Source organism: Bombyx mandarina, chromosome 26 (assembly GCF_030267445.1).
Source record: "Bombyx mandarina strain Sakado chromosome 26, ASM3026744v2".
Classification (NCBI taxonomy): Eukaryota; Metazoa; Arthropoda; class Insecta; order Lepidoptera; family Bombycidae; genus Bombyx; species Bombyx mandarina.
The window spans coordinates 7751332-7771890 of NC_143232.1; the positions used below are offsets into that span (position 1 = coordinate 7751332).

A 20559-nucleotide genomic window follows, 5' to 3' on the forward strand; every position below is an offset into this window, starting at 1 on the left:
CAAGTTTCAAGGTGAACACCAGGTGGGCGGTGAGTTTGACGTTTAAGCAACAAAAAAACAATCATACTATGTTTAAGCTAGCAAGAATCGTCTTTTTTTATTTCCCTATGCTGATAGCCTTGAGAGGCTATTTCAGCTTCTTGACATGTAGATGAGCTCACGGGGCTCTAACCGGGAGTATTGCTAACACTGGCTCTAGCAAGAGCAGTGCTTCGCAGAATCTACCACCGGATCGGAAACGCGACCCACTGAGAAGATCCGGCGAGAAACTCAGTGGGCTGTGTCTATGGGTTAATTTACTGGTCGAGCCCTTCGCAGTAAGCGACGGATTCGGCGAGGACGGTGACCGTAACGTGTTTAATGTCACCGCCAAGCTCGGATATCCTAGCGTTAAGGGTGAAAAATTCCTTACACAATTGAGATATTAAGTTTCATTAATCAACAAGAAAAACGAATAACGCCGTATTCATTCACGTGGTGCGATCTCTGACGACCAATTAAAACCAGACTGGCCGTGGACTTCGCCTGCTTATTAAGGCCATAAAAATATTAACGATATTGTTGTAGAATAATTCAATATTTTCTTTTTGGGTACCTACCATATACATACGTTACAAAAGTTCAATTTTTTTTTTGATTGATTGAGGAATTGCTCGTGGCCCGGAGGCCTTTCCAGTTTCACCAGGACAGGCGGGCGAGCAAAGGCTCAGTCAAGAGGAGTGAGATTTGCTAACAGCTGCCCGAGCGCCTCCGAAGGAGACCTAACAACTCAAGAGCAGTGCTTCGCAGAATCTACCACCGGATCGGAAACGCGATCCACTGAGAAAGTCCGGCGAGAAACTCAGTGGGCTGTGTCTATGGGTTAATTTACTAGTCGAGCCCTTCGTCGTAACGGGTTCGACGAGAACGATGACCGGGTGAGTTTACGCAGTACGCAGGGAAATACAAAATATACGTTAGATTAAGTTACATCAGCGCCGGCTAGATGGCGTTAGTGGCATAGATTTTTATCTTTTGAACTAGGTATTTGAATCTGTAAAATGAGGTCTTATTACGCAAAAACTCGTGCGTGCATCTAGTTTTCTATAACAATATAATAGGTATATTGACATTTAAACACAACGAACTAACAGTATCTTTAGTTATAACTGTCTATTTGCAGCAATTGCCAAACACACGACACAAACTAAGAACGCGCTCTCAATTAGAATTTAATTAAGGAACGAAATCTAAATAAACGCATTATATAACTAATTTTAATACTCAAATGCCTTTACACGTAACAGTTGTGCATTATAAATAACGAAGTTATAAAAAATACACTTTTGAATTGATTATGGTTTATTTTTACAATTTAAGAAATGTTATGACATTTACTATTTTAATATCCTAAGATTTATCGGTCTTAGTGTGCTTAGTGCGAGTTTTTAAACGTTCTCGATACCGTAAAAGTTAACTCAAAATGGTATGAAATTGAAACATTTGCACTGTTTGCCGCTAGGGGCGCTGTTCCAACTCCATACAAATTTAAGTTAACTTTTACGCTATCGAGAACGTTAAAAAAAATACAAAATGTGTGCAATTCACACGTGGTAGAAGTGAAACCTTCCAAAATTAAAATACAATTATCCTAAACGTCTTAAGTATATGTAAAATTTTGTCATTAGTAAATAATTGTAATGTAGCGCCCTCTGTGAATTGATATTTTAATTTCACGTATAATCCTAAATTAAAATTCACTACAAGAGCTTTCATACACACGTTAGTATTAAAAAATCTCACAGATGGCGCTGTATTAAATAGTATGTATATTTCTGTCTCATTCTTTGCTGGCTTCATCCTACACATTTTTGTATTTGTGTCTCTTACCTGTCGTTTTTTCCGTTGCATCCGGTTTGAAATCACAACGATTCTAAAGAAGTTTTCACTTCAAAAACTTGAACTAAGCACACTGATGACACCGTTTCCCGTTCTGACACTCACATTAAGCTCAGGTGGTGACTAACACTGACGTACATCATTTAGTATTATTCTTCCGTCAATAGCAGTATAATTCTTAACATTTGCTGAACTATCAACACAGTTGAAGTCATCGTGGCCTAACGGATAAGACGTCCGATGCATTTGTGTTGAACGATGAACCGGTGTTCGAATCTCAGGCGGGTACAAATTTTTCTAATGAAATACGTACTCAACAAATGTTCACGATTGACTTCCACAGTGAAGGAACAACATCGTGTAATAAAAATTAAACCCGCAAAATTGTAATTTGCGTAATTAATGGTGGTAGGACCTCTTGTGAGTCCGCGCGGGTGGGTACCACCACCCTGCCTATTTCTGCCGCGAAGCAGTAATGCGTTTCGGTTTGAAGGATGTGGCAGCCGTTGTAACTATACTTGAGACCTTAGAGCGTGTATCTCAAGGTGGGTGGCGCATTTACGTTGTGGATGTCTTTGGGCTCCAGTAACCACTTAACACCAGGTGGGCTGTGAGCTCGTCCACCCATCTATACAATAAAAAAATAAAAACTTCAGGAGTGGAAAAGGTGGTATTATTATAGACATGCCAAGCCTTTCGACTTGCTCGGTGGGACAGTAGTTGGCAGTCCTGACTGTGGCGTGTAGTGCCCGAGGATCGGGCGGTGAGCCGGCTGTACGCGTCTGTGCCGGTATATCCACGGGCTTAGATAACCACTTAACAGTTGGCGAGTCGCGAACTAGTCCAAGCATCTACTGCTAGAAATAAAGCTTCACATGTTACGTAGTAGGTATAATCTATATACATAAAAATGAATTGCTGTTCGTTAATCTCGCTAAAACTCGAGAGCGGCTGGACCGATTTGGCTAACTTTGGTCTTGAATTCTTTGCGGAAGTCCAGAGAAGGCTTAAAAGGTGAATAAATATGAAAATGCTCGGAATTATATAAAATCAAACAATTTTGTTTTTCCTTTGATGTGTCCCCCGTCGGACGGATTCCTTTTGTTTTTTTTAAGTTTATTTTATACAAAAGTTTAGGTATTTTATTTATCGATTGGGGCACTACGAAGTCTGCCGGGTCAGCTAGTCATATATATTTTACTGGTGTTAGGACGTATTGTGCGTCCGCACGGGTAATTACCACCGCCCTGCTTATTTCTGCCGTGAAGCAGTAATGCGTTTCGGTTTGAAGGGCGGGGCAGCCATTGTAACTATACTGAGACCTTAGAACTCATATTTCAAGATGCGTGGCGGCAGTTACATTGTAAATGTCTATAGGCTCCGGTAACCACTAACTAATAAATAAAACTAATAATAACTAATAAATAAAAAATCTCGAACGATTTCTCAACTCCCCATGGAACTTAAGGCACGGACAGTCACACTGAAATAAACATTCCTCTATTCAACTTTTGTGGAGTATTCGTGAAAAATCACACAATTTATTTGCAGCAATATTGTCTGGTTGCGCGTCCTTCACCCTTCCGTCCCGGGGGCGACAGGGGGTGGACTGCTAAATTAGTGTGGTAGCCTGAGGCGTTTCCTGAACTTCCGCCTCATCTCTCTGAAGAGGCCTAATGACTAATTTGCCAGTAAAATCGCCCCAGTACGGATAGCGAACAAATAAAAAGCATATCTCTTTAATATAAATTTACGTAATTTTATCCGCGTAATTGGACGTTTCAGGGATTTGATTTAATATTAACTAGTGGTCCCTCTGTAGTCGAAATTCGACTATAATTCATTGAAATTATAAGTTTGAACATTATTATGGTTATATTGTCAAAGACTATTTATTATACTAATCACAGATTTCGCCAAGACTACACTATAGATAAATAATATTAAAGATAAACAATATTAACCTATTTTTAATTTGACTACAGAGTTTAAGCATTAACTAAAGCTTGATAATAAACAAAGAGTATACATACATATGTATGTGTGTCAAATACATGGCAGTATGTGTATGTTTTCTTTGTTGATTTAATGTATCTTTTATGCATTATTTTTAAAAAATATTAGCATAATGCACTCCTTCTCTATATTCTCTATAAGTGTAGGAAATTTCATACTCCTCCGTCCGCGCAATTTTCGGTAAAAGGGATACAAAGTTTTTGCTTCACGTATTAATATATAGATATTAAGCAAGCATTGACTTGGTAGGTTTGATTTTGTTAATTAATTAATTTTGAAGACATGAGTGGATGAACGGGATATGATATAAGTACAATTTGTTAATTTTGGGAAAACGTGCAACAAACTTTTGTTAGGTATCTACTTGTACTTTTTCTTCGTACATAACCTTTAAGGCTGGAGTTTTAATGTCTAATCTATACTAATATTATAAAGCTGAAGAGTTTGTTTGTTTGAACACGCTAATCTCTGGAACTACTGGTCCGATTTGAAAAATTCTTGCAGTGTCAGATAGCCCATTTATCGCGGAAGGCTATGGACTATATAACACCACGATTATACCAATACAAACGGAGCATGAATAAAGAATATTTCAAAATCGGGGTTATTTTTACCTTTTGAGAGCTTCCGCTGCGTGCGCTGCAGAAACGATTAAAGTTTCGCTAAAATAATGTATAACAGAATTGTTCCCCTTTAAAAGATCTAAAAAAAAGTCCGCGACAGCATATGTCTATATGTTAAGGTTGGCTTACTATGACGTTTTTTATGCTAACCAAATTTGTTCTAAAGTGAAGCATTATTTGTGAACTATGCCACACGGACGAAGTCGCGGGCAAAAGCTAGTATGGTTTATAGGCACATAACACCTTCATTCAAAATCTTAAAAATGGTACTTAACTCCTTCATACACTCATGTCTTCATTTCATGTCATTGGCGATTATAATGTGTTTTTATAGATTAATAATTTCGATGAAGAGTTCGGCGAACTAATCCTCAGACACAGTTCTCGGCGGATCTTCTCAGCGGGTCGCGTTTCCGATCCGGTGGTAGATTCTGCGAAGCACTGCTCTTGCTAGGGCTAGTGTTAGCAAATTCTTTCAGGTTGAGCCCGTGAGCGAGTAGTTAACTAGCTCCTTAGGCTACCGACGATTAGGTAGGTGTAAAAATAATAAAAATAATTTGAGGAATAGGTTTTATAACATACTAGCGGATCCAACAGACGTTGTCCTCCACAACGCGAATGAAATGAATGCATACACAATAATTGCAGATAGACATGCTTTAACAAAAACTGACTTCAAATAGAAAAAAAAGATATTCCAAAACAAATTAATATACCTACACTAAAAACAATAATCATCGAAATCGGTTAGAGTGATATTGACTTATTGAGTTATTCATCAATTTGTCGCGCACGTACTTAATGCAAATATATGGTTTTCTCACGGATACCGTTATAAGAACTGGACTAAATTGTAATGGGGACACACGGGAAGCGTCTGCTTTCTAATAAAAAAAGAATAACCAAAATCGATTCACCCAGTCAAAAGTTATGGGGTAACTAACATAAAAAAAAAACATACAGTCGAATTGAGAACCTCCTCCTTTTTTGAAGTCGGTTAAAAAGATTCATATAATATTATAAGCATTTAAACCATCAAAAACAAGACAGAGAAACGACGTTTTCTTCTCTGCTCACCAAACAATTTTCTTATTTGTTTTAATAGACTACATACTTTTTTTTTTTTTAATAAATAAATAAATATTTACTAACAATCACGCCACGTTAACTGGTTCCGTGCTAAGTTCGTAAAGAACTTGTGTTACAGGTACCAGATAACGGAAATAACTAAGATTTTTATTATACACATACATATATTTAATATACATCCATAACCATGGAAAAGACATTTATATTTATCATACAAATATCTTCCCTTGGCGGGATTCGAACCCGCGACCCCCTTGTGTAGTGACCATGTCACTTACCACTACACCAGACGGCCGTTAAAATATCAGCTATAAATAATAATAATAATATATTAGCTATAAATATGTTATATCAGTTGCTTTTTTTTCAGATGATTTCTTTTTTATTACAAAATAAAAAATAACAAACGATTTATTCACTTAGGTACTGCTAAACAATGATGGAAAAAAGAATCGACTTTTACAAAACAAAAAACCAAAGCAAATTTCATCGAAGTCAATATAATATTGAATAATAAATATTTATAATTGGATCATCATAAAATTTAAAAAGGGACTAAATTAGAAACAATCTATCTGATTCTAGAGGTATCGAAGATTGCCCTCGAATTTTCCATCGAGCAAACACTAGCGCTCACAGAAGATGTGGCTTTTAAACTACGGCTGGCATTTAAAATGTCATTGTACAATAAAATAAACTAGAGGTCCCGCAGTAGTCGAAATTCGACTATAATTAATTGGAATTGTAATTTTGTACACTATTATGATTGTATTTGATACTTCTATAATCACAAATTTCGCCAAGGCTACACTATAAAAAAATATTAAACAAAGACAAACAATATTTAATCTATTCTCAATTTGACAACAGACGTCAAGAACAAAAGTTTGACAATAAATAGTATGCATGCGTGTGTGCGTCAAACGGTATGTAGTGTGTGTAATGTTTTCTATATTGATTTAATGTATCTTTTATGCATTATTTTAAAAAAATATTAGCATTGTGCACTTCTTCTCTATATTCTCTATAAGTGTGGAAAATTTCATACTCCTCCGTCCGCGCAATTTTCGTAAAAAGGGATACAAAGTTTTTGCTTCACGTATTAATGTATAGATTGTACAATAAAAGAATGTACATTGTTCCTGCGAGTTTCAACATTGAGTATTTCACATGATATCCTTGCTTGTTTTACGAATTTTCTAATGTCCGAAGTTTACATATTATTATTCATTTACCTATTTATAAAGAACAGAAATAGCAGGGTGGGGGCATGGCCTACCACCAGTGTGTACCTAATTTATAGGTATTACATACATTACAATACAAAAATATTAAATAGGTATATATATGTCGCATCCGGGTCAATAGTTCGGAATATCAACGATACACAAACGTCAAAGTGACAGAATGGCCGTGTCGTGGTTGACGACTTTTAATATTAAGACGGTGGTTTTGATTATTATTTTAAATGATGAAATCATAGACCTATATAGTAGGGACACGACATATTGTTCTATACGTACAATTGCTTATATAAATAGCACCCATTTTGAAGGCACATACATAAACATATATCTATCTCGTTCTTACTCAGCACTTTAACTCGCAGGAAAACAATATAACAGTATTTCAGTACGTACATAAAATGAAACATGAATATACGTAAATGTCTCCGTCTCCGTCTAATGAGGCCGAAAATCCGCCATGTTTAGCGCGCCAAATGTCATTGTCACGTCAGTTCGGCCGTCTGTTTTGGGTTGTACATTATTTATTGACTTTGATATCGATTTAATATGATTGCTTATATAAAATTTCTTATTTTATCATGCTTAAAACATACAAAAATAATAATTAAAACATATTTTATAGGATCTCAAGAAAGTCGATGCCCCAAAACTATTAACTATATATATTTAAATTCATTATGGAGCCCTCATCCGAAAAATCGGACACCATTTTTCGATCGGAATCTATTGATCATGACACTAATCATAAATGCCTCTTTAAAATATGTCATCAAAACATATTTAGACATTCTGTTTAGATATTTCAGGACTAGCGACCCGCCCTCGCTTCGCTTCGGAAACTTTAAAACACACAGGAAACAAAAAAAAAAATGTGTGTGTGTCCGCTCCGACGCACGACTGGAGTTTACTGGATATAAAAAATTAAACGAAACAATACGAGAAATAGTTCTATATTACGACAACACGATACACTACAGATTATTAACAAATTAACGAGACACAAAACAAACGACTAACAAATATATGAAAATACAATAATGAGAGAAACGCGCGATCAGTACGAGGCTTTGTGGCGGACTGCCGGCGCAGCAGCCCGGCGTCACCTGCGATAACGCGGCCGCGCGTTGGCTCCTGATTGGCGCGCGCACGCATCACGCAATCAGGAGCCAATCAGGCGCATAACGCATTTCGTGTGACATGCTAGTACGATTTTGATTGGCGCGCGCACGCATCACGCAATCAGGAGCCAATCAGGCGCATAACGCATTTCGTGTGACATGCTAGTACGATTTTGATTGGCGCGCGCACGCATCACGCAATCAGGAGCCAATCAGGCGCATAACGCATTTCGTGTGACATGCTAGTACGATTTTGATTGGCGCGCGCACGCATCACGCAATCAGGAGCCAATCAGGCGCATAACGCATTTCGTGTGACATGCTAGTACGATTTTGATTGGCGCGCGCACGCATCACGCAATCAGGAGCCAATCAGGCGCATAACGCATTTCGTGTGACATGCTAGTACGATTTTGGTCCCCATAATTTTCATACCCCGGGCCTATATATGTAAATCGATTCTAAAGGAGTAAACTCCAATAAAAAATAAAATAAAAAAAAAGTGTGTGTGTCCGCTCCGACGCACGACTGGAGTTTACTGGATATAAAAAATTAAACGAAACAATACGAGAAATAGTTCTATATTACGACAACACGATACACTACAGATTATTAACAAATTAACGAGACACAAAACAAACGACTAACAAATATATGAAAATACAATAATGAGAGAAACGCGCGATCAGTACGAGGCTTTGTGGCGGACTGCCGGCGCATGTACTAGCATGTCACACGAAATGCGCATAACGCATTTCGTGTGACATGCTAGTACGATTTTGGTCCCCATAATTTTCATACCCCGGGCCTATATATGTAAATCGATTCTAAAGGAGTAAACTCCAAAAAGTAGCCTATGTTCATCAGGGACAATGTCGGCTTCTAATGGAAAAATAATTTTTCAAATCGGTCCAGTAGTTTCGGAGCCTATTCGAAACAAACAAACAAACAAATCTTTCCTCTTTATAATATTAGTATAGATATAGAGTATAGATATAGAAAAAGGCTACCGACAAAATCTCTTCGGAACTATTTAAATAAAATAGTTTTATTCCGCAGTGAGTAAAACACTATTGTCAACTCGTTAAATATTTAATAATTAAGTGAGTTTAGAGAGGAAGTCACAAGGAATGACGTTTGTAATTTTATTAACGAATAAAATTAAATGTTCTGTAGGTGTTTTTTTTGGAGTTTACTCCTTTAGAATCGATTTACATATATAGGCCCGGGGTATGAAAATTATGGGGACCAAAATCGTACTAGCATGTCACACGAAATGCGTTATGCGCCTGATTGGCTCCTGATTGCGTGATGCGTGCGCGCGCCAATCAAAATCGTACTAGCATGTCACACGAAATGCGTTATGCGCCTGATTGGCTCCTGATTGCGTGATGCGTGCGCGCGCCAATCAAAATCGTACTAGCATGTCACACGAAATGCGTTATGCGCCTGATTGGCTCCTGATTGCGTGATGCGTGCGCGCGCCAATCAAAATCGTACTAGCATGTCACACGAAATGCGTTATGCGCCTGATTGGCTCCTGATTGCGTGATGCGTGCGCGCGCCAATCAGGAGCCAACGCGCGGCCGCGTTATCGCAGGTGACGCCGGGCTGCTGCGCCGGCAGTCCGCCACAAAGCCTCGTACTGATCGCGCGTTTCTCTCATTATTGTATTTTCATATATTTGTTAGTCGTTTGTTTTGTGTCTCGTTAATTTGTTAATAATCTGTAGTGTATCGTGTTGTCGTAATATAGAACTATTTCTCGTATTGTTTCGTTTAATTTTTTATATCCAGTAAACTCCAGTCGTGCGTCGGAGCGGACACACACACATTTTTTATCAGGCGGTCCCTTAATAAGTTTAAAATTTGAATCACTCTCACTTGAGAGTGATTCAAATTTTGTGTGATGGTGCGGCGCACCTTCCTTGAGGTGCGCTGCGGTAGTGTGTTACGGACTTTAGAGTCAGCAAAACAATTAAAATAGATTGTAATAGTCTAAGAAAAACACGTACTCAAAATACGATAACATTCAGCATGCTAGAAATGGGCAGATGGCACTGTACTACGCCATATCTTTATGTTTTGCGGCAAACGACAACTTTATAAAATCAGTGTAGCAAATTTTAAAAATCGTCATATCGTTTACTTGGCAAATTTGAAGCACGAACTCGTCTTAGATTTCACATAATATCTAAATCAAATCATCTTTGCACATAACAATATACTTACTTCCTATTAAAGTATAAATTCTACAAATAGATTCACTCAATAATATTTAAAATAAAATGAGCCAAGAACGTTTATCGATAAAACCTACTAACATTAAAATCTTCTGGGCAGCACTAAAACCGCCATGTTTTGTGGCCAGATGACGTCACAGTGGCACGAAATTTTTGTTGACGTTTCATTTCCATAGGTTTCCTACTTCAGTGGATGAAATGTTGTTTTGATAAATATCACAAAATGAAGGGTAGACTCCGTAACGCCACAGTTATAAAATGGCGGTACGTGGACAGAGTCGTGGCATTCGTGTCAGACAGTGATTCCGACCGTCTCAGCAGTGAGTCTCTGACGGTCAGTCAGTCGGTCTGTCGGTATGTGCAACGAAACTGTCGGTTTATCCTGTCATTGTGAAAGTTATGTGTGTTGAGTTTCAATAATTATTATTGAAAAGTTTTATTGACTAAACTGAGTTCAATCGAATACGAGTGATGACGAAACTACCGCTCAGCCATCCCTGGCGCTCTGCCTACGACATATATAACAATCACTGACTAAATTTATCTATTTATGGCAATAATAATAAATAAGAGAAAAGCGAGGAGAAGATAGTGAAATTTTGAAGTCGTCGTGGCCTAACGGATAAGACGTCCGGTGCATTCGTGTTGAGCGAAGCACCGGTGTTCGAATCTCAGGCGGGTACCAATTTTTCTAATGTAATACGTACTCAACAAATGTTCACGATTGACTTCCACGGTGAAGGAATAACATTGTGTAATAAAAATGAAACCCGCAAAATTATAATTTGCGTAATTACTGGTGGTAGGACCTCTTGTGAGTCGGCGCGGGTGGGTACCACCGCCCTGCCTATTTCTGCCGTGAAACAGTAATGCGTTTCGGTTTGAAGGGTGGGGCAGCCATTGTAACTATACTAAGACCTTAGAACTTATATCTCAAGGTGGGTGGCGCATTTACGTTGTGGATGTCTATGGGCTCCAATAACCACTTAAAACCAGGTGGGCTGTGAGCTCGTCCACCCATCTAAGCAATAAAAAAAAATTAAAAAAAACATTATTGGGCATAATGAGATCATTTGGGCTATATAAATTAGTAAAATGCTATAACTCCAGCTGTACTTAGCAGTAGAGCTAAGCTGGATACGATCTCAATCCAGTCCACAGTAGGTATTCTAATAACTTTTTTAGTTTGACCAGCTCTGGCTTCAACAATAAGAAAGGTGCTTCCGTATTTCTATACCTATATTCAATTGACCTAATCTCAATGACAGCATTGCGATTAGGTCAATTGATCAATCATAAAACCCCTCAGCAAGGTACCAATCCATACTAAAATTCCAAATGTAATATAACAATAAATAAATAACTGGGAACAAATCACGCACGGTCATTCTACCCCGAATTAGGCTTGCCTGTGTTATGGTTACCAGAGATCGGCATACAGTTGAAATAAATACATATATAGAAGATAAAAAAAAACCTACTTATTCTAGTAACCTCGAGGGGTTATTCTAGATTCACCGAAGTAGTAGGTGAGCTCACGGGGCTCAAGCCGGGAGTGTTGCTAACATTGGCCCTAGCAAGAGCAGTACTTCGCAGAATCTATCACCGCATCGGAAACGCGACCTACTGAGAAGATCCGGCGAGAAACTCAGTGGGCTGTGTCTATGGGTTAATTTACTCGTCGATCCCTTCGTCGCAAGCGACGGGTTCGACGAGGACGGTGGCCGGTACTTGAGGTACTTAAAAACACCGTTAATGGATCGGGAGGATCCGTAATGGCGTGAATAAGCATTCGGACGAAGGGCTAAAGAGCTTGTATATTACACGAATGTTTACCCGATACGGGAATCGAGCCTCCCACAAGACAACAGTCAGAAGTCGTTGTGGCTCAATGGATAAGACGTCCAGTGCATTCGTATCTAGCGATGCACCGGTATTCGAATCCCGCAGGCGGGTCTCAATTTTTCTAATGAAATACGTACTTGACAAATGTTCACGATTCACTTCCACGGTGAAGGAATACCATCGTGTAATAAAAATCAAAACCCGCAAAATCATAATTTGCGTAACTACTGGTGGTAGGACCTCTTGTGAGTCCGCACGGGTAGGTACCACCAACCTGCCTATTTCTGCCGTGAAGCTGTAATGCGTTTCGGTTTGAAGGGTGGGACAGCCGTTGTAACTATACTGAGACCTTAAAACTCATATCTCAAGGTGGGTGGCGGCATTTACCTACGTTTTGGATGTCTGTGGGCTCCGCCATGTGGGCTGTGAGCTCGCCCACTCAAAAATTCAATTACAAACATCAAACTGTTGATGCTAATACCAAATAAAACGCACCTTTAATTAAAAAGGTAAATGACGCTTAATCCTTTCACCCTCTCACATTATAATCTACGGTTATCTTATGATAAGTTTTATTAAATCCCGAAAGGCATACGGTATGCGTATCAGGCCTCCGTAAATCGCTAGCTCGTCAAATTTACAATTAAATATGTGTTTATTCTGTAACACTTAAAACCGTTATCGAAAGTCTATGTTTGATTTTTTTTTTTGCTTAGATGTATGGACGAGCTCACATCCCACCTGGTATTAAGTGGTTACTGGAGCGCATAGATATCTATGACGTAAATGCGCCACCCACCTTGAGATATAAGTTCTAAGGTTTCAAGTATTACAACGGCTGCCCCATCCTTCAAACCGAAACGCATTACTGTTTCACGGCAGAAATAGGCAGGGTGGTGGTACCTACCCGCGCGGACTCACAAGAGGTCCTACCACCAGTAATCTTTGATGTGCATTAATGCAAACAACGAAAGGTTAGTCCTAAAAAAAAGTACAGATTAAAACAAATTCGGACAGATTACAGTCTGTGACACATTAGCTGAGCGACCCTCTATATTCCCGCCACGGTAATTAAACTTAAGCTAAAGCATAATGACGCCACAGAAATTATCATTAAACACATAAACGCGAAAGTAGTTTCGACAATTTCAGAGGCACCGCCACTTAATTGCGTTAGTTTTAGGCCTGCGGTGTCTCACTTATACAATCGATTGCTCACCCTTCGGACGCAACCATAAAATTGCGGTCTTCAAAGACTTTAATCACTCACAAATAGAGCCGGTTTTAGCTTGTTTATCAAAGGGTTTTATACTTGTATTTTTGCAGGAAAAGGACGGGACACAGGGGTGTGTTGACTCGAGCTCAGAGGGGTGGTTCTGTTGAAGAGTGACGCCCCAAAATCTAAGGGTGCATGTCAGTTGACTTAGTAAAGTTGCTGGGAGCGCGCGGGGCGGGACGCCGATGTTACGTTTGCGCGTTTCGTTTTCCCAAAAAAAATATATAACCGTTGTCTTTGAACTGTTCTAAATTTAAAACTTTGAAATTTGAATTTTGAATTCTCTATAAATCTCTAACGGACAGTGCTCTGAAGGATTATATTTTTGTGGATGTGAAATAGTTCTTCTGAGTTCTTTGATATGTTGTGTGCTTTGTTCACGGGAGGAGTATTTCGTTTTTGAAAGGTATTTATTGTTCTAATTATTAAAGGAAATTGTATTGTAATATTAAGCGCGCTCTCTCTCTCTTTCTCTTACATGCTAGACAGTTCATAAATTCAAAACCGGGGATTTAACACTATGTTTTCAGTTTTTTTCTATAAGTCATACGTACGCAATTCACGAGTGCTTAAAGTATTCATTGTCTCCTAAATTTTTTAACCGACTTCAAAAAAGGAGGAGGTTCTCAATTCGACTGTATATTTTTTTATCTTATGTTAGTTACCTCATAACTTTTGACTGGGTGAATCGATTTTGATGATTCTTTTTATTTATTAGAAAGCTGACGCTTCCCGTGTGATCTCATTTCAATTTAGTCCAGTTCTGATAATGGTATCCATGAGAAAACCATATACGTTTTAAATTTGCATTAAGTACGTGCGCGACAAATAGACGAATAAACTCAATTACTCAATATCACGCCAACCGATTTCGATGATTATTGTTTTTAGTGTATATTAATTTGTTTTGGAATATCTATTTTTTTTCTACTTGAAGTCGGTTTTTGTTAAAGCTTGTCTATTTACAATTATTAATTAAAAAGAAAATTGAAAGTACCCACAAGTAGAACGTATTATAAGACTGCACGGGTAGCTACCATTACGTCGCTTTGTAGCAGAAAGCAATTATGATTTTTTTTTTTTTTTATTGCTTACGTTTGTGGACGAGCTCACAGCCCACCTGGTGTTAAGTGGTTACTGGAGCCCATAGACATCTACAACGTAAATGCGCCACACACCTTGAGATATAGTTCTAAGGTCTCAGTATAGTCACAACGGCTGCCCCACCCTTCAAACCGAAACGCATTACTGCTTCACGGCAGAAATAGGCGGGGCGGTGGTACCTACCCGTGCGGACTCACAAGAGGTCCTATCACCAGTAGAAGTCGAGTCAGCAACCGTCGTTGTGAAATAGTGATTGAGATTTTATATCTCGTGTCTGGCAATGACATGCCCGTCGATGTCTATGGGCTCTGGTGGCCACTTGAAGCCAGGCCAGTCTACGGAAATAAAAAAATAAAACTATAATGTTTTTGTTTTTTCGATTTCCGATTATTATTTATAGGCTGTTCCAATATTAGAACCGAATTAGTTATGTCCAGTTCGCGGCAGATATAGACATGATCGCACGTGCGTGTCATTATTTATTGAATTGTGTAAAAATCAACGTTATTCAAAATTTAGTGGCAATGTTTATGAATTTTAAGACTCAATAAACATTTCTTAAAATAATAAAAACATGAAATTTCATTCACACACAAATTTCCGGATATGTATTTAAATTGAAGTATCTACATACGCTATGATCGAGATTGAAATTAGCTTTTCTTTATTTTATTGCCTTTGTAGACAAACGAACATACGGCCCATCTGATGGTGAGCGGTTACCGTCGCCCATGGACGTCAGCAATGCCAGGGGCAGAGCCAAGCCGCTGCCAACCTTTTTGACAATCCATTGAATATTGATTTGTGTATTTTAATATATCACTATAGTTTATTCCAATTACCAAATCCCAGGAGACAGATGTTATTATTATATTATTGTGTGTGTGATTGAATTGTATAATGATTTAGATGATTGTGTATTTTTAAATGATGTTAACGACCATGCACAAAAAATGGTTATTGTTTCAAATAATGCGAAACATGAATACGTTCTAAGAAATATCAAAAGGGACTTCGTAATTGGAATAGAGTTTAATTCAATGCTTTATATCAAAATTCGCGTATATTTAAATAATAAAATATTGTTTTTTTTCTGTGTAGTTTTTTTTTTTTTTTTATTGCTTAGATGGGTGGACGAGCTCACAGCCCACCTGGCGTTAAGTGGTTACTGGAGTCCATAGACATCCGCAACGTAAATGCGCCACCCACCTTGAGAATAAGTTCTAAGGTCTCAAGTATAGTTACAACGGCTGCCCCACCCTTCAAACCGAAACGCATTACTGCTTCACGGCAGAAATGGGCAGTGTGGTGGTACCCACCCGCACGGACTCACAAGAGGTCCTACGACCAGTAATTACGCAAATTATAATTTTGCGGGTTTCATTTTTATTACACGATGTTATTCCTTCACCGTGGAAGTCAATCGTGAACATTTGTTGAGTACGTATTTCCTTAGAAAAATTGGTACCCGCCTGCGGGATTCGAACACCGGTGCATCGCTACATACGAATGCACCGGACGTCTTATCCTTTAGGCCACGACAACTTCGAATTATTAAATAATTGTAATAGTAAAAACAGTATAGATACGCTACTTTATTATTACTTATGTTTAGCTTTGACGTGCCATTCAAAGAATTGGGGCCCATTTAATACAATTAAAATAATTTTACATGTGAGAATTAATTAATTAACACTACTGTATTGTTTTTTATCATTGCCATTAATTTTCAACATGTCCCCAATGATGCATAATTCGTCGTCCAAATTAGTCAAACGAATTACTAAAATACGTAATAACAAATTTCAAAATGGCGCCATGTTAATGTCACGAAACTAGTGTCAATTTTTTTTTTTAAACCCTTTTAAATTCATGTTTATTTTTATTTATTAAATTTTACCGTTTTCTTTTTTCATTTGAAAATAAACATCAGCTTAGTTTGTTTTGTTTTCTGAGGCGAAAGTCGATAGGTCTATAAACGATTCAGATTAGTTCGAGTCATTTTCAGTGTGAATTTTCCGAAATATTTTTACTACCATGGAAGGAGCTTGAGCGATACCAGAAACGATCGGATGATTCATATCGGAGTGAATAATTATTTTGAGGCGGAGATAGGAGGAGTCCTGACATCACGAATTGGTAGTGCGGGCTTACGCTACTTTTCGCATCAACACGTCATTACGGATCCTCCCGATCCATTAACGGCGCTTTTAGGTACCTCAAGCACCGGTCACCGTCCTCGTCGAATCCGTCGCTTGCGACGAAGGGCTCGACGAGTAAATTAACCCATAGACACAGCCCACTGAGTTTCTCGCCGGATCTTCTCAGCGGGTCGCGTTTCCGATCCGGTGGTAGATTCTGCGAAGCACTGCTCTAGCTAGGGGCAGGGTTAGCAACACTATCGGTTTGAATCCCGTGTGCTCACCTGCACGTTAGGGTGAAGCTGAAATAGCCTCTCAAGGCTATCAGCATAGCATAGCAGCATAGCATATAGCATAAAAACCATGCGTCGCGATAAATTCGTTTTGATGTCTATACAATATTGTGTATATTACCAAAGGAATTTAAAAAAAAAAAGCGCCAAATTAACAATTATAAAAGTTGTTTTCGGACAAAATAAATAATTATGTTATGTTTAAATTTGTTTTTAGCATAATTATTTGAACGATCTTACGGCCGACCTTGTGTTGAGTGGTAAACGGGGCCATGGACATCAACAACGTAAATGCCGCTGTCTACCTTGAGACGTGAGTTCTAAATTCTACAGTACAACAGTTAGCTGCCCGACTTTTCTAACGTATTATTAGTTCGAGGGTGAAATAGGCCTCACCACCGATAATACTTAGTAGAAGACTTGTTATTTAAATATCACAAATTAAACTCACTTATTTTTTTATTAATTTAGAAAAAAATATTGTCGTATTAGGTTTTACTAGATTATGATTAGGTTTTACTAGATTTTTTTTTTGATAATGCCGTCTAGTTGTGTCTTTAAAGCGGTTAGTTGCTCTCAATTAAAAAAAATAGTATTTTTATTCGCCAATAGATGTCGGGAAAAGTTGATTATTGAAAACACGAATAAAACAACATTTTCTGAAAATAAATCGTAACTAGATCGATTTATCGCCCCCGAAATCCCCTGTATACTAAATTTTATGAAAATCGTTGGAGCCGTTTCCGAGATTCAGATTATAATAATATATATATTAATATACAAGAATTGCTTGTTTAAAGGTATCAGATTAAAGCATTTTCTTCGCAATTCACGAATCGTAGATATAATTAAAAGTAATTTTACGACTTCATTACGCATTTTTAAAATTACATTTAAACGCGAGATTAAACCGTAAAAGTATTTTTAATTATGTCTCGCGTGCCAGGCAGTTGTCATATTAACAAGAAAGTCGTTGCCTTTTTTCTTTTCTTAAAAATATTTTTAAGAGCGCTACATGCAATGTAAAACAAGTCTTATTTGTCTTATATACATTACCTTTGTCTACGACATCCACGTGGTCTATGGGCACTAGGGGCTCCACTCAAACGCGTAGGGCGTAATTTCGTCGGCTCGTTCGAGTTAATAAAAAAAAAACCTCCATCCCTATCTGTTGTCGTCTCTATCAGATATACCCGTTTATTACTAAAACTACCCTCGCTCGTATTAATTAAGAAATTAGCTCATTAACGTGAACACGTTAAAATCGCGAAACCAATAAAATTACAAAGTATAATCATTTTAACCCTTTTACGGTTAAGATGGTTCATCATTGTTCACACCGTTGGGTAATTGTCGTTAGTACCTTGGAAATGGACGATCGAATCGAATTGAATATGCAATTTCGATAAGGGCACATCTCTGAAAATGTAAAATGTTCAGGAAATTAGCAAAAGCTGATTATTTTCTAAAGCGGTGTAAAATTTAAAATATTAACTTTTGAGATATATTTTAGTGTTAATTAGCAATTGAAAATTACTGGAATTATTATAAAATGGGTGTAGGTAACCCTCAAAACTACATGTATATGAAAAAACGTATTTGACAAAATATGCGACTTGTGCCCTTTTTGAAATTGCATATTCCGCCGGACGTCTTATCCTTTAGGCTACGACGACCCAAAATATTTAGAAATGCACCGGTGTTCGATTCCCACAGGCAGGTACCAATTCTCCTAATGAGATACGTACTTAACAAGTTCACGATTGACTTCCACGGTGAAGGAACGACATCGTGTAATAAAAATCAAACCTGCAGAATTGTAACTTGCATAATTATTGGTAGCACATGATCATGTGTTATATTTTATTACAAAAATTGTTTTAATTTGCCTGTAGGATTCGAACGCTGGACCAGTCGCATCGCTCGCTATAATTACACCGGGCGTCTTATCATTTAGGCCACTACAACAATGTCGACTATTGTTTTTGGTTATACACAAGATCAAAAACAACGTTCGGCTCGAAGGTTTAACATTTGTCGTCCTCTATATTAAGCCGTGTTAATTTGCATTTCAAAGTTACATTACGGTGTGCAACGCAGCCTATTAGCATGCAAAGGGTTAGGGAGTTAGTGTGTAGTAAACTTTATAACATTCAGAGATAAGATCGGCAAGTGAACATCTGCTTGGATTGATGACGCGTTCTCAATTAAACTATTTATAACTGGAAACAGTTCGCGACGAACTCAAATGAAAATAAGCACTATTGTTTAATTTGGTTCCAAAAATGATTTTTAGTCTTAATCAGTTCTGTGTACTTCGGTAAGTTTGCAAGCGCCATGACCGCGGGTAGACTGCAAGTCGGATCCTCCCGATTCACTAACGCTGTTTTTAGGTACCCCAAGCACCGGTCATCGTTCTCGTCGAACCCGTCGCTTGCGACGAAGGGCTCGGCGAGTAAATTAGGCCACAGACACAGCCCACTGAGTTTCTCGCCGGATCTTCTCAGTGGGTCGCGTTTCCGATCCGGTGTTAGATTCTGCGAAGCAGGACTCTTGCTAGGGTTCATGTTAGCAACAACGTCAGGTTTGAGCCCGACGAGCTCACCTACTAGTTTCGTGAATCGTGAATCTAAAATAGGTAGGAAAAAAAAGACTGCAAACTGTGAGTAGAATGTTGGTAGCAAACAAATCTATCTACCCTCTTTCCAGTCTATTTTTTGGTGTTACCAATGAAACTCGAATTGACGGAATTTTTGTACGCGCCCTTACTTACGTAACAAGAGCCCGTAGATAATCACGTGAGCTTTTGACGCTTTATTAAGCTATTCAATCCGCATTATTGGCAGGAGAATGCCTATCTATACCGACTGTGTTACCACAGGTATAATGAGATAGAATAGGACGTAGAAATAGCTGATAATGTGTATATTGACTTGAAAAGGCAGGGCTTGTAAACTGAGAAATAAGCTCTGCTATCCTTTCTACCGGTGTTGTGTGCTGCCGGTCATGACATATGGCGCTGAAGAGTGGACATTGGCCGTATGTTTGGTCCGTAAGTTCAAAGTCGCTCAGCGTGCTATGGAAAGGTGTCGGTGTTTCTTTGATGGATCGAGTAAGAAATGATGAAATCCGTCAAAGAACCAAAGTAAACGACATAGCCCTGAAGATTAGCGAGCTGAAGTGGCAATGGGCCGGACATACGTGTCGCAGAACCGATGGCCGATGGAGCAGACGTGTTCTGGACTGGAGACCGCGTACCGGTAAGCGCAGCGTTGGGCGTCCCCTTGCCCGTTGGACCGATGACTTGCGGCGATATGCTGGAAAAGATTGGAAGCGGAAGGCGGAGGATCGTTCATTGTGGCGGACTATGGGAGAGGCCTACATCCAGCAGTGGAAATATACAGGCTGATGATGATGATGATCCTTTCTACCCACTTACATGGAAATTTACGGGCACACTGAACATTTATAATACGTACTTCATGCCTTCACACAATACAAAAAAGATACAATTTCAATGATTATTTTCTTAGAAAATTTAAACATGACAATAAATAACCCGGTAATGGTATATAATATAGTATACACCGTTACGATGGACCGACCAAATATAGGCAGCTCTAAATGGTCCAGTTAACTACTGCACAATAAGCGCCGCGGTACGCGAGGAATGGCGACGTCTTGTGA

At 38.5% G+C, this 20559-nt stretch overlaps 1 protein-coding gene across 1 annotated transcript in view; it reads left to right on the forward strand.

The window, feature by feature from the left end:
• The first annotated feature begins 13489 nt into the window (after positions 1–13489).
• Positions 13490–20559, forward strand: part of LOC114241519 (homeobox protein Hmx) — a 36924-nt gene continuing 29854 nt past the window's right edge. Inside the window, exon 1 of the mRNA XM_089738800.1 lies at positions 13490–13740. The gene's annotated coding sequence lies outside the window, so the exon portion shown is untranslated. The remainder of the gene's footprint in view (positions 13741–20559) is intronic.